Consider the following 10,332-nt stretch of genomic DNA (forward strand, 5'->3'; position numbering starts at 1 on the left):
GGGACAAGTTTCATAGCAAGGTTCAATGACTTGATCCTATAATTGTGATATGTTCAGACAAGATCTATATGATCTATATTTAAGGATTGCTAATTACTTATGACAGAGTTAGAAATTATCATTATCTTTCTCTGGATAGCTGTGGTTAAAATGAAAATGATGGCAAACATTCCCAACGTGTACCAATTAAAATATGAACAAACCAACTGAAGATATGGCAACAAAGCATAGCGAAATTTATATGGAATAATGAAAGATCAGGGTTGAAAACAAAAACCTTGTATGATAAGATGGAAAGAGGACTTCAATTTCTGAACTTGAAATTATTATATGTTACAAACTGGTTAACAAACTGGGTCACAGAGCCATATTCGAATATCTCAGTGTTTGAATAGACTATCATAAGGATTTCAGGAATTACTCAGGGACAATAAAAACTATTAATAGATTATATATCATAATTCATTAAAAATATGGTTTTTGATTCGAGATCTTCTAAAGATTTGCAATCAGCATAACATATTATTACATCCATATCCATCCCCACCCAAGTCTCTATTGAATAAATTAAAAAGTGACTGTGAGAAGGGATTGGTAATGTGGAAAAATAATTTATTTAGTTATACTGATCATATAAAAGAGGGTTCTATACTTGATTATCTGGAAGTAAAAATAAAGTTCAAAGGTAGAAATCCTAGTTGGGTTGAATACTTTCAAATAATGTCTCTGGTACAAGAATACTTCAGAAGTTTAAGGATCTTACAGAATTACCATTATAAAAATGGATAACCATAGATCAGCTAAAATATATCAACTTTTGTTCAAATATGAATAGGTCAGTGTGGGTTCTCCAACTTTTTCATTGTTCTTATATTCAGTTCTCGATATTTCTACAGCAATTTTTTGTGTGCTTTTTAATTTTAAAATCTTCATGAAAATTCATCATCATTTTAGTGTGGATTTCTCCAGTAAGCACATTTGCATGAAGGTTTGACAGGTGCATGCATTTTTGCAAGGAAATTTCCCTAATATAATGCATGTTTTTGGTGATATATTTACACCATTGCACATATTATTCAGTTGCAGAATTTTATGGCAGAATTTGGTGAAGTGTGAATTTCAAAGGATAACTGTGTTTTGGGTCACATATTGGTTAGGAAAGTTCAAATTTGGTAGTTTCTCATTAAAACACAAGCAAAAATAAATTTCACTTTCCCTCCTTTTTTCAAAAGATTTGAATAAAGCTTTTTCATAATACAATACAATAAAATAAAAGAAGCTAATCTAAATAAAAACAAAAAACAGAGAAAGAAAGAGAAAAGAGCAGAAGTCCTTGTGAGGAATCCCAACTGACATGCTCACTTTGAAAGATGGATCTAAATGTGAGATACAGTATTGATTAAAAGGTAAAGGGACCCCTGACCGTTAGGTCCAGTAGCGGACGACTCTGGGGTTGCGGCGCTCATCTCACTTTATTGGCCGAGGGAGCTGACGTACAGCTCCGGGTCATGTGGCCAGCATGACTAAGCTGCTTCTGGCGAACCAGAGCAGCGCACGGAAACACCGTTTACCTTCCCGCTGGAGCGGTATCTATCTACTTGCACTTTGAGGTGCTTTCGAACTGCTAGGTTGGCAGGAGCAGGAACCGAGCAATGGGAGCTCACCCCGTTGCGGGGATTCGAACCGCTGACCTTCTGATTGGCAAGCCCTCGGCTCTGTGGTTTAGACCACAGCGCCACCTGCATCCCACAATATTGATTACTCCATGGTAAAAATATGTATTTGTATTTTAAAGGTATTTTGTCCCCAGAATGGTAAGGATTCAGTATAGGATATGAGAAAACCAAGCAGCCATTCAATTGTGCTTGAACTGGATTTCTAGTTGATTGTACTTTGGGTGGGGTTATAATCATAATATTCCAGACCTTTCTAAACCTTGCTAGGATCAGCTAGGACATGATTTCCAGTTTTGATGAATGCACTGATTTGTGCCAAGAATCATCTCCCCATATCCTGGACATGCTTAAAAGCAGACTGAGCCAAGTTCTAATATGGAAATGCATTAAGTATCTACAGAACTAACAGCAAAAGCTTCATTAGAAACAAAGTACTGGGAAGTTTGTCATGGTGCTGTGAGCCATCTTTTCTGATGGGATGCCCTCTTCCATTTAGCGCCGAAGGAGCTGGAGGTTTGGCAGGTATGTCTTCCAGCCCCATACGAAGGCAGCACGAAAGTGTTAAAATTACTTTCCCTTGCCCTGTTATCAAAGAAAAAGAATCACAAACGAGATAATCCCTGTTTAAATATCACCACCAGCAGCTGAGTCAGTGGGAGCCTTAGACTGGAAATGTCAGGGAGGAATTTAGAGTCGCTGAGCAGTTGAGAGTCTGCAATTATCAGAAGTCACTTGTGCGGACCCTCTTGACCTTCCTGGCCCCCAAACTGCACATCCCCAGGAGGGAGGGGGGAAAGACAAAGACGGGGAAAACAAAACACAAGGGCCCTAACAAGCGGCAAGGAAATGAGTCAGATATGACCCCAGCAATGGAGTCTCCTGAAGGCAAACAGAGCTGTGGCAGGGTCAGAATTACAAGGGTCCTGTTTGGATCTGGGTAGGGAGATAAATCCTAATATGTCAGGAACCAGCCCTTCAGACACTTGAGATTAAAATTCCATTGTTCTTGCATTGTAACAGGTAGGCTACTTTCAGCCTTAAACCCTCCAGAAGGGTTGTGACAAACAGGGCTGGCTGCTCCATTAGGTAAATGAGACAACTGCATCAGGCGGCAGATGTTGGGGATAGGTACAAAAGCTTTAAGGCTGTTCCTCCTAAGTCCCTCTGTTGGCAAGAGAGAGCTGTGTGCCCTGCGTGGCCTACTCTGCCCACCCCTCGCTCCCCGACACATGGCTTGCTGTCTAAGGTGCAATGGAGGATGGCATCCCATTGCTGTTTAAAAAAGCTTCCTGTGGCAACTCTTCCAGTGGCATGGGAGGGGACACATACAGAAAGATCGCCTTACCGCCTATTCCTTATTCCTTTTCACTTTGCTGTCTCAGGCAGCAAAACGCCTTGGGCGATAGTGTTGCTGTATCTGTTGTTTACTTGCCTGCCTTGAAACCACTGCCCAAAGGAAGAGAAAAGGAGCAAAGAGGTTGGGCGTGTACGGGTATCAAGAACATAATGATACGTTATTGAGGAAGGACATCATGTAGCAAACACTGACAAAGAGACTATATGCAAGAGATTAGAGGCAGGGCAAACATGGCCCCTTCTGACCCTGACATTTTTCATTTGCAGCTGCAGCTAGAGAGAGGTCATGTTGCTTGTGGAAAGGTTACTAATATGTTCAGCAGTAGGCTGTAAACATATGTTTATGATACATCCTCAGCTATTGGTGCTATTCGTAGCCACAACTCTGGGGGAATAACTTTACATCCCCCCCCAGTACAATTATGCAAACTTCAACAAGGCCACAACACTGAGAAGCAGGGCCGTCTTTACCCGGGGGTGCAAGGGGTGCAGGGCACCCAGGCGCTGAATTCTGGGGGGTGCCAGGCACCCGCTGCTGAAGCCGCCTAAGCTCTTAACTATCTACCTGTTATGAAATAATAAATAATTTTGATCAAGCTGACATTCAAAGCCGGCTGCCGCTGCCGCCTCCACCCTGCCCGCTTTCTCCTCCCAGGTGTCCCACCCTGCATGGAGAGGCATTGCTCTCTCGACCGCTGTCGGCATGGCTGCTGCATCCCTCTTCTTCTCCTTTCTCCTCCTGGGGAGCTTTTAAAAGCTCCTGGATGTGAAGCTGCATGCCTTTGCGGAGCGACGGCGCCTGGTTCTTGAGAGGCGACGGCAGCGAGACTCAGAAGAGCAGGACGCCACTGCTGCTGCCATGGCCTCACCTGCAACCACAGAGAAGTATATATTGGGGATAGACGTGGGCAGCACTAAATTTGGGGGCACTGGGCGGATCTTTGCACCCCAGTGGTGCATATGCTAAAGATGGCCCTGCTGAGAATAGAAGTCAAATAGCAACATGGATCCTTCATCCGCCTCTCCAAACTGGTGTGGTTTTGGACTACAACTCCCATCATCCCTGAAAACCGGGCATGCTGGCTGGAGCTGATAAGAACAGTTGGTGGTGGCCACTGGGAGAACAGGATACAGAACTAGATGGATTTTTGTTCTGATCCAGAAGCAGGGCTGGCCCCAAATGCTTCACAACTAGGGACAAAACAACCAGCATAGCCTCCCCATCTTCTGCCCCTTGCTGCCACCTGGTGCCCACCACTGCCAGGTGCTCACTGCTGCTGCTGTTTACCGCCTCCTGTTCCTTGATCCTCACAGCAGTAGCATGCACCTGTACTTGCTCCTGGGCTGCCTTGAAGACAATGAGCAGGAGGAAGGCAGCAGCCCAGGGGCAAGAAGAGGAGCATGCAGTCAACCATGTGTCTGCCGCCACTGCAGCCGCTGAAGTCCTGGAGCAGGGGGCAGCAAGCACCTGGCAGCAGTGAGAGTCTGCTAGTGGTGAGTGCTGAGTGCTGGGCACCCACCGCCAGGCACCCACCTGGTGGCAGTGAGGGAAAGGAGGCAACAGAAGGGGTGCTGGTTTTTCCTGTTGTGGGAGGGGGAGGCATGATGGTATGGGGAGTGGTGGTGATGTTGGTGGTGAGAAGTACAACTCCCCATTCAGCCTCTTGCTCATCTCACCATTTTGGGGGGTCGCTTCTGTTTCTCCTTCTCTCAAGTTGCCACTCTTCAAGGGATGACACCCTGAATCAGCTCCCTTCATACTGCTTCATGGATGGGCTGGCTGCTTCCAGTGGGGTTTGGACTTCTTTCATGCAGTCCAAAACATTTTGCGGTTTCTAGGTTGGGGAAGGCTGCTCTACATTGAAGGTGTGATATAACCTTGAAAATATTGGACAATTTCCTCCCCTAATTGCTAGCATTGTTCCTTCTTCAATAACCACCTTTTGCAACTGCCACAGCAATATAGGTGTCCTTTTATCTCTCAGTTTCTCAGCATAAGCATTATTTGTTTAATAATAATAATAATAATAATAATAATAATAATAATAATAATTTCCATTAACTGAGCAACATCCCGACTGCCAAACCATCTCCTGGTCCAGAAATCTATATGGTTATTGGAAAAAAGGGGGATGACTCAGGAGGCCAGAAAATATTTACCGTAACTGTCTCTAGTACTTTTCAGTGTGGTTAGCTCATTCAGAACTGAGAAGGTGGCAAATGTAGTTAAAAGAGGAAACCGGATGGGAGAAGCTGAAATGAGAGAGCTGGACATGCCAACTGTAATCACCCACGATTCCTTGTCACAATACAGCTGCTGATAGGCCTGGTTGATAAATGGCTCTCTAACATCACTCTTTGTTGGGCCCATTGGTAATTTGTCGAAAGCCATGTGCTGAAATAATCCATCCAGTCAGGTGCATGATTCTACTTGGATTCGATTCCAAATAAGCCATATAACCAATTCACCTGATGAAGTAGAAAGTGGTACAGTAGATCCACGACTTACGTGTGATTTCCTTATGTAATTGCAGCTTTGTGTGGGTGGCAGGAAAATAAAGAATGCAGTTGGAAAGGGTCATATGAGATCTCTCATGAGATCGTGGGTGACCTTCCCAGAGCCCAATAGGCAAGTCTTAACAAGCTCTTTCTGCATGGGATTTTCTGGCTGTGGAAAGAGTTTTTAAGCCCCCCACCTTGCTTTCCAGGCTCTAGGAAAGTCACAGGAGGCCTCTGGGAGAGTGTGAGTGGCTCCAATGAGATCTTGTGGGAGTCATTCACAGCCTTCCAGAGTCCTTCTGTGACTTTCCTAGAGTCTGGTAAGGTAGAGATAGGCCTCATGTGGGCTTCCCAGAGCCCAATAAGGTCACTCTGAGGGCAGTTCCAGGGCTCCTCCTGACGTTGCATGATTCTGCCCTTGCATGAGGACCCCTGGAATGTAACCCCCCCCATCCCTTGGTTTCGGGCCTACTGTACAGCAATCACCACCAGAGGGTTCAGATGATCCCCTCTACATACACTGAAAAAATGTGTGAGAGGAGCTGTGAAGGTGTGTTGGTTAGTCACATCCCAGTGGCCAATGTGTGCTGTGAGTTTGCTCCATTGGCCAGATTCTTATCAGGTCCAGCCTCACAGGCTAAATTTGGCAAGTGGGTGGAGCGGCCCCCTCACTGGATCAAGCCCTCAATTCTAGAAAAGGTCTTTCCCATCACCTGTTCTTTTTTAAGCTATAGGTATCAGGGACTGGTGGGACATGGGTGGCGCTGTGGGATAAACCACAGAGTCTAGGACTTGCCGATCAGGTCGGCGGTTCGAATCCCCGTGATGGGGTGAGCTCCTGTTGCTCGGTCCCTGCACCTGCCTATTTATATATTTATACCTATTTATTTAACTTTAGTACATAAAATGTATGTTCCACCTCTGAGCTATGGCTCTAGAACTGAGCCATACTGCTATCTTTCTCCCTCCAGGTGGAGTAAAAGCAATGGATGGATGGGGTTTTGAAATGTTCAGAGAAAAACGGTTAAGCAATTTCTCATCCCTCCATTCATTTGCTTAAACTGGCAGCCTCCCAAAACAACTTTTAAACCAAAGCCGTCTATGTGTATTGGTAAAGGGGAGCATAGGTGCTGAAGGCTACAGTCTTCACATCACCCATTCTGGAATGCTCCCATTGGCTTTAATGAGACGACACAAGGCTACGTTGTTTGCGGGTTGCAGCCAGCATCCAAGTTGCTATATAATGAGAGGCTGTGAAGTCTGTGTAGTGATGTGGGTTTTAATTCTATTTTTTCCTGTTGTTGCTCAAGGCCCAGAAAGTTTGCTGGAGATGCTAAGGCGTGAGTTGTCATTATGGGTTATTAAACTCTATTGCTTTTGGTACGGTTGATTGGAGCTGCAAAGGCGGAACGGCTCTGTTTTACAGTGAAAGCTCAACTGTGCTGTAATTGCTTCAAAAGACATACTGTAATTATTCAAGATTATAGGAGAGAGAAGGGGGCAGGAGAGGAAAAAAACTACATGGAGATTGAGCTGCACATATGAACATTGGTGACATTTTGTGTTGGTATTATCCCGCCGCCTGGTCATCAGCAAGTACTTGCCATGATCACAAAATTATATACAACCCTGAATAAGATATAGGGCAAGGGTGGAATAACTTTTTCTACCCAAGGGCCACATTCTGTCACCGTCAAGTTTTTGCGGGCCACATGCTAGTGGTGGGAGGAGTCAGAGGTCAAAGCAGATGGGGCAATGTGTGTGACTCCTACCTTTGCACAGTGGACTACATTTTGGCCATGTAAAAAAACCAGACCTCTCCACATACACCCTAAGCAAGAGGGATCATCACAATTCAAGGACAAATTCCAGCCAGGCAAAGCACTCAAGGAGCTCACAGAGCAGGACTCCTAGGGGTGTGGCTTCATAAAGGTGCCCTCTCACTCCTTTGGTGACTTTGGGCGACGCATTCTCTCTTTCAGAGACAACGCAGCATGGTTGTGTGGATGATACGAGGGAAGGGAACCCCTTATTTGAAGAGGGCCCAGGAGTCGAGACAGCTCAAGTAGATGGAGCAAACTCGACAAGGAGCTGCCTTGCCAATTGCCCCAAATGTCAAATTCACCTGCTCTTCCTTTGCCCCCAAAGCCAACTGTCCTGTCAAGAGACTGCAGGTGTACCAGGGTCCAGGTAGAGGATGGGCATTATAAGCATTCTTTGCTCCAGGAAAAGAGTTCAAAACAGTGTTCAGGTTCTACGTAGACATATAGAGTAGTGGTTCTCAAACCATCACACATGCACCCTGCCCAACCACTTGGAAATTGCTGAGGGTTTTGGCAGACCACTTCATGATTTTTCTGCCTTTTGTAGGAATTGTAATGCACTGTACTAGATGCTGTGTTATTTTTAATGGCATTTTTACTGCTTATTTTATTTCTTACATTGCCTTTTATTGTATTACAATTAAATTACATGGATTTTCAAACGATAAGCGTTCTTCGCAGACATGACATGGGTCACCCGTATGAAGATCAAAGAGCACAAGTAGACCATGGACCACAATTTGGGAACCCTGATCCAGGGCTTAGGCTATCAGAAATAGCCTGGGAGCTGTCCAACAGTCCTGCAAATCCTTCTTGTAACTCCATTACTCCATACCCAGTCTTTTTTTATAGCTGTCTCCCCACTAAATCTCCACTCACTTTGCTACAATAGATATTGGGCTACAAGGCACTGCCACATAGTTCATCCTCTGTGTCTCTGCATGGTTTTGCCCAATCTTCAAGGGCCCTATTTTGCTCCATGGGCTTTTACTAGCAAAGACAGAATGAGCCGTGGATAAATCAAGAGGGCATTTCTCCCTACAAATTGAGTCCAGCTGAAAGAGTTCTATCCTTACAGGAGTATCAGCAACTGCAAGATGATGAAACAGAAGGTAAGGAGAGGTGCAAATTAAAGCTTTAGTGGATTGAGCTAGATCAGGAATGGGGAACCTGTGGCCTTCTACCTGTTGTTGGTCTGCGACTCCCATCAGCCGCAGCCAGCATGGCCAATGGCCATGGGGAATGGAAGTCGGAGTCCTACCACGGTTGACGTGGTAGTCCGACAATCAAAAGGGTGACATTTCCCCAGCCTTGATCTAGATGAAAATGTACAGCCTTAGATATTAAGCAGGAAATGGAGGACACTGAAAGAAGCCTCAGCTCTCAAGGCCAAGGCATAATACTTCCCTGCTTCTGGTGGACACATTCCCCTCCCCTCCTCAGCTAATGACATATCCCTAGTTGTGGGGGGGGGGGGGAGAGATGGAACACTTGGGTTGTTTGCCAATGTGGAAGCAACACTTGTGTTCTCACCATCACCTGCACTGAATAGTAGATGGTCCATGGAACTGCCTTGGAATGAGAACAACCAGTGTCTGCCACAAACAGGATTCATGTGGGCATCAACCCTTGTGAGAAGAACATTAGCAGAAAGAAATTGCACAAGTGCTGCAGCTCCACAGACTGCTTCTACATTCCTGGAATTCAATCAGTTAGAACTTTTCAACCAACAATATCAAATTGAAGAACTTCAGTGAAAGTATTTAATAATATAAAATTTCAAGGTGGCAGAGTTTAAATTTAAATATGCCTGGGAGGTCCAAAAATGAATTATAGTATCCTGGCTCCTGGCCTTTCTATCTCCAGCGCAATGCTCTGAAGGCAATGCAAGGATCCCAAAGATTAGCATTGCTGCCCTTTCTTTCATCTCCTTTGGCCCTTTGTTTGAGTACAGCCTGAATTGTTTCCCTCCCTTTTGATCGGTTCGGTTAAGCCAACCCTGAGGGTAGTTTTCTGTTTTCCACTTGTTTCAGTAACCACATCACACAAATTCCTTGTTGCATGCCCTCCAATACCTTTGCAGATAGAATCTTTTTATTTAAATGTTGGAGAACAAAGTCCTAATCAAGACTGGGGTTTTTTTCTTTTTCATGTGTAATTCTTTTCCGGCTTGTCTTTCTTCATTAACAGGATGACTACGTTCGCAAACCACAGAGATCCAAATGCTAACATAGGAATACCCAAATCAGAGGTTTTTGGCATTAGCACTAAATGCATATCAAATGGGACACAGAGCTAACAGAGATGCCAAGGTACCTGGCTGATGCAAATTCCAGAGATGCCTTGTTGTTGGTGCTTACAAAACCCTCTTGTGCCACAGCAACACTTGCAAAGGCCCAGGGTTTTTCAGGTGCCATTGATCAGCTGATCAGTAGCGCTTGCAACCACTGCTTTCAGAACGCAGCTAATCTTTACCTGTCACAAACCTGGTGTCACATATGACACCAGGTGTAGGACAGGTGGGTGTGGCTTGGTTGAAATGGCCAAATTACAGGTTCTCCACTGCTGCCTTATTGTCACTGATAGGGTGCTATTTCTTTCCTCCTTGTGGCTGAAAGGCTAATAAATAGAAGCTATATTGAGATTTCACCAATGTTGGCATTCACAAGCAGCAGAACATGTGAGCTGACAGTTCATCTGTCTTTGCTATTACAAGTTCTGGGATCTCTGATGCTTCAAAACTGAATGTCTAAGAAATTGCCATGGCTACATCAAGTCCCATTTTCACTGGAATGAAATCGTAGGTCATCAGCAGTAACACAGGTGATGCTGGTACGCTCAGTAGTATAAGGCTCTCTGTGAAGGGAGAGGGGTTGACAAACATTGGTGCTTCCCAAAACATTGGTCCTCAATAACTTGTTCTGGTCCAGACAGTGAGCCTAAAAGGCAGGACAACATATAGCTCTAAGTAGTGCTAT

Source organism: Podarcis pityusensis (genome assembly GCF_964106645.2).
Source record: "Podarcis pityusensis genome assembly, chromosome: 1".
Classification (NCBI taxonomy): Eukaryota; Metazoa; Chordata; class Lepidosauria; order Squamata; family Lacertidae; genus Podarcis; species Podarcis pityusensis.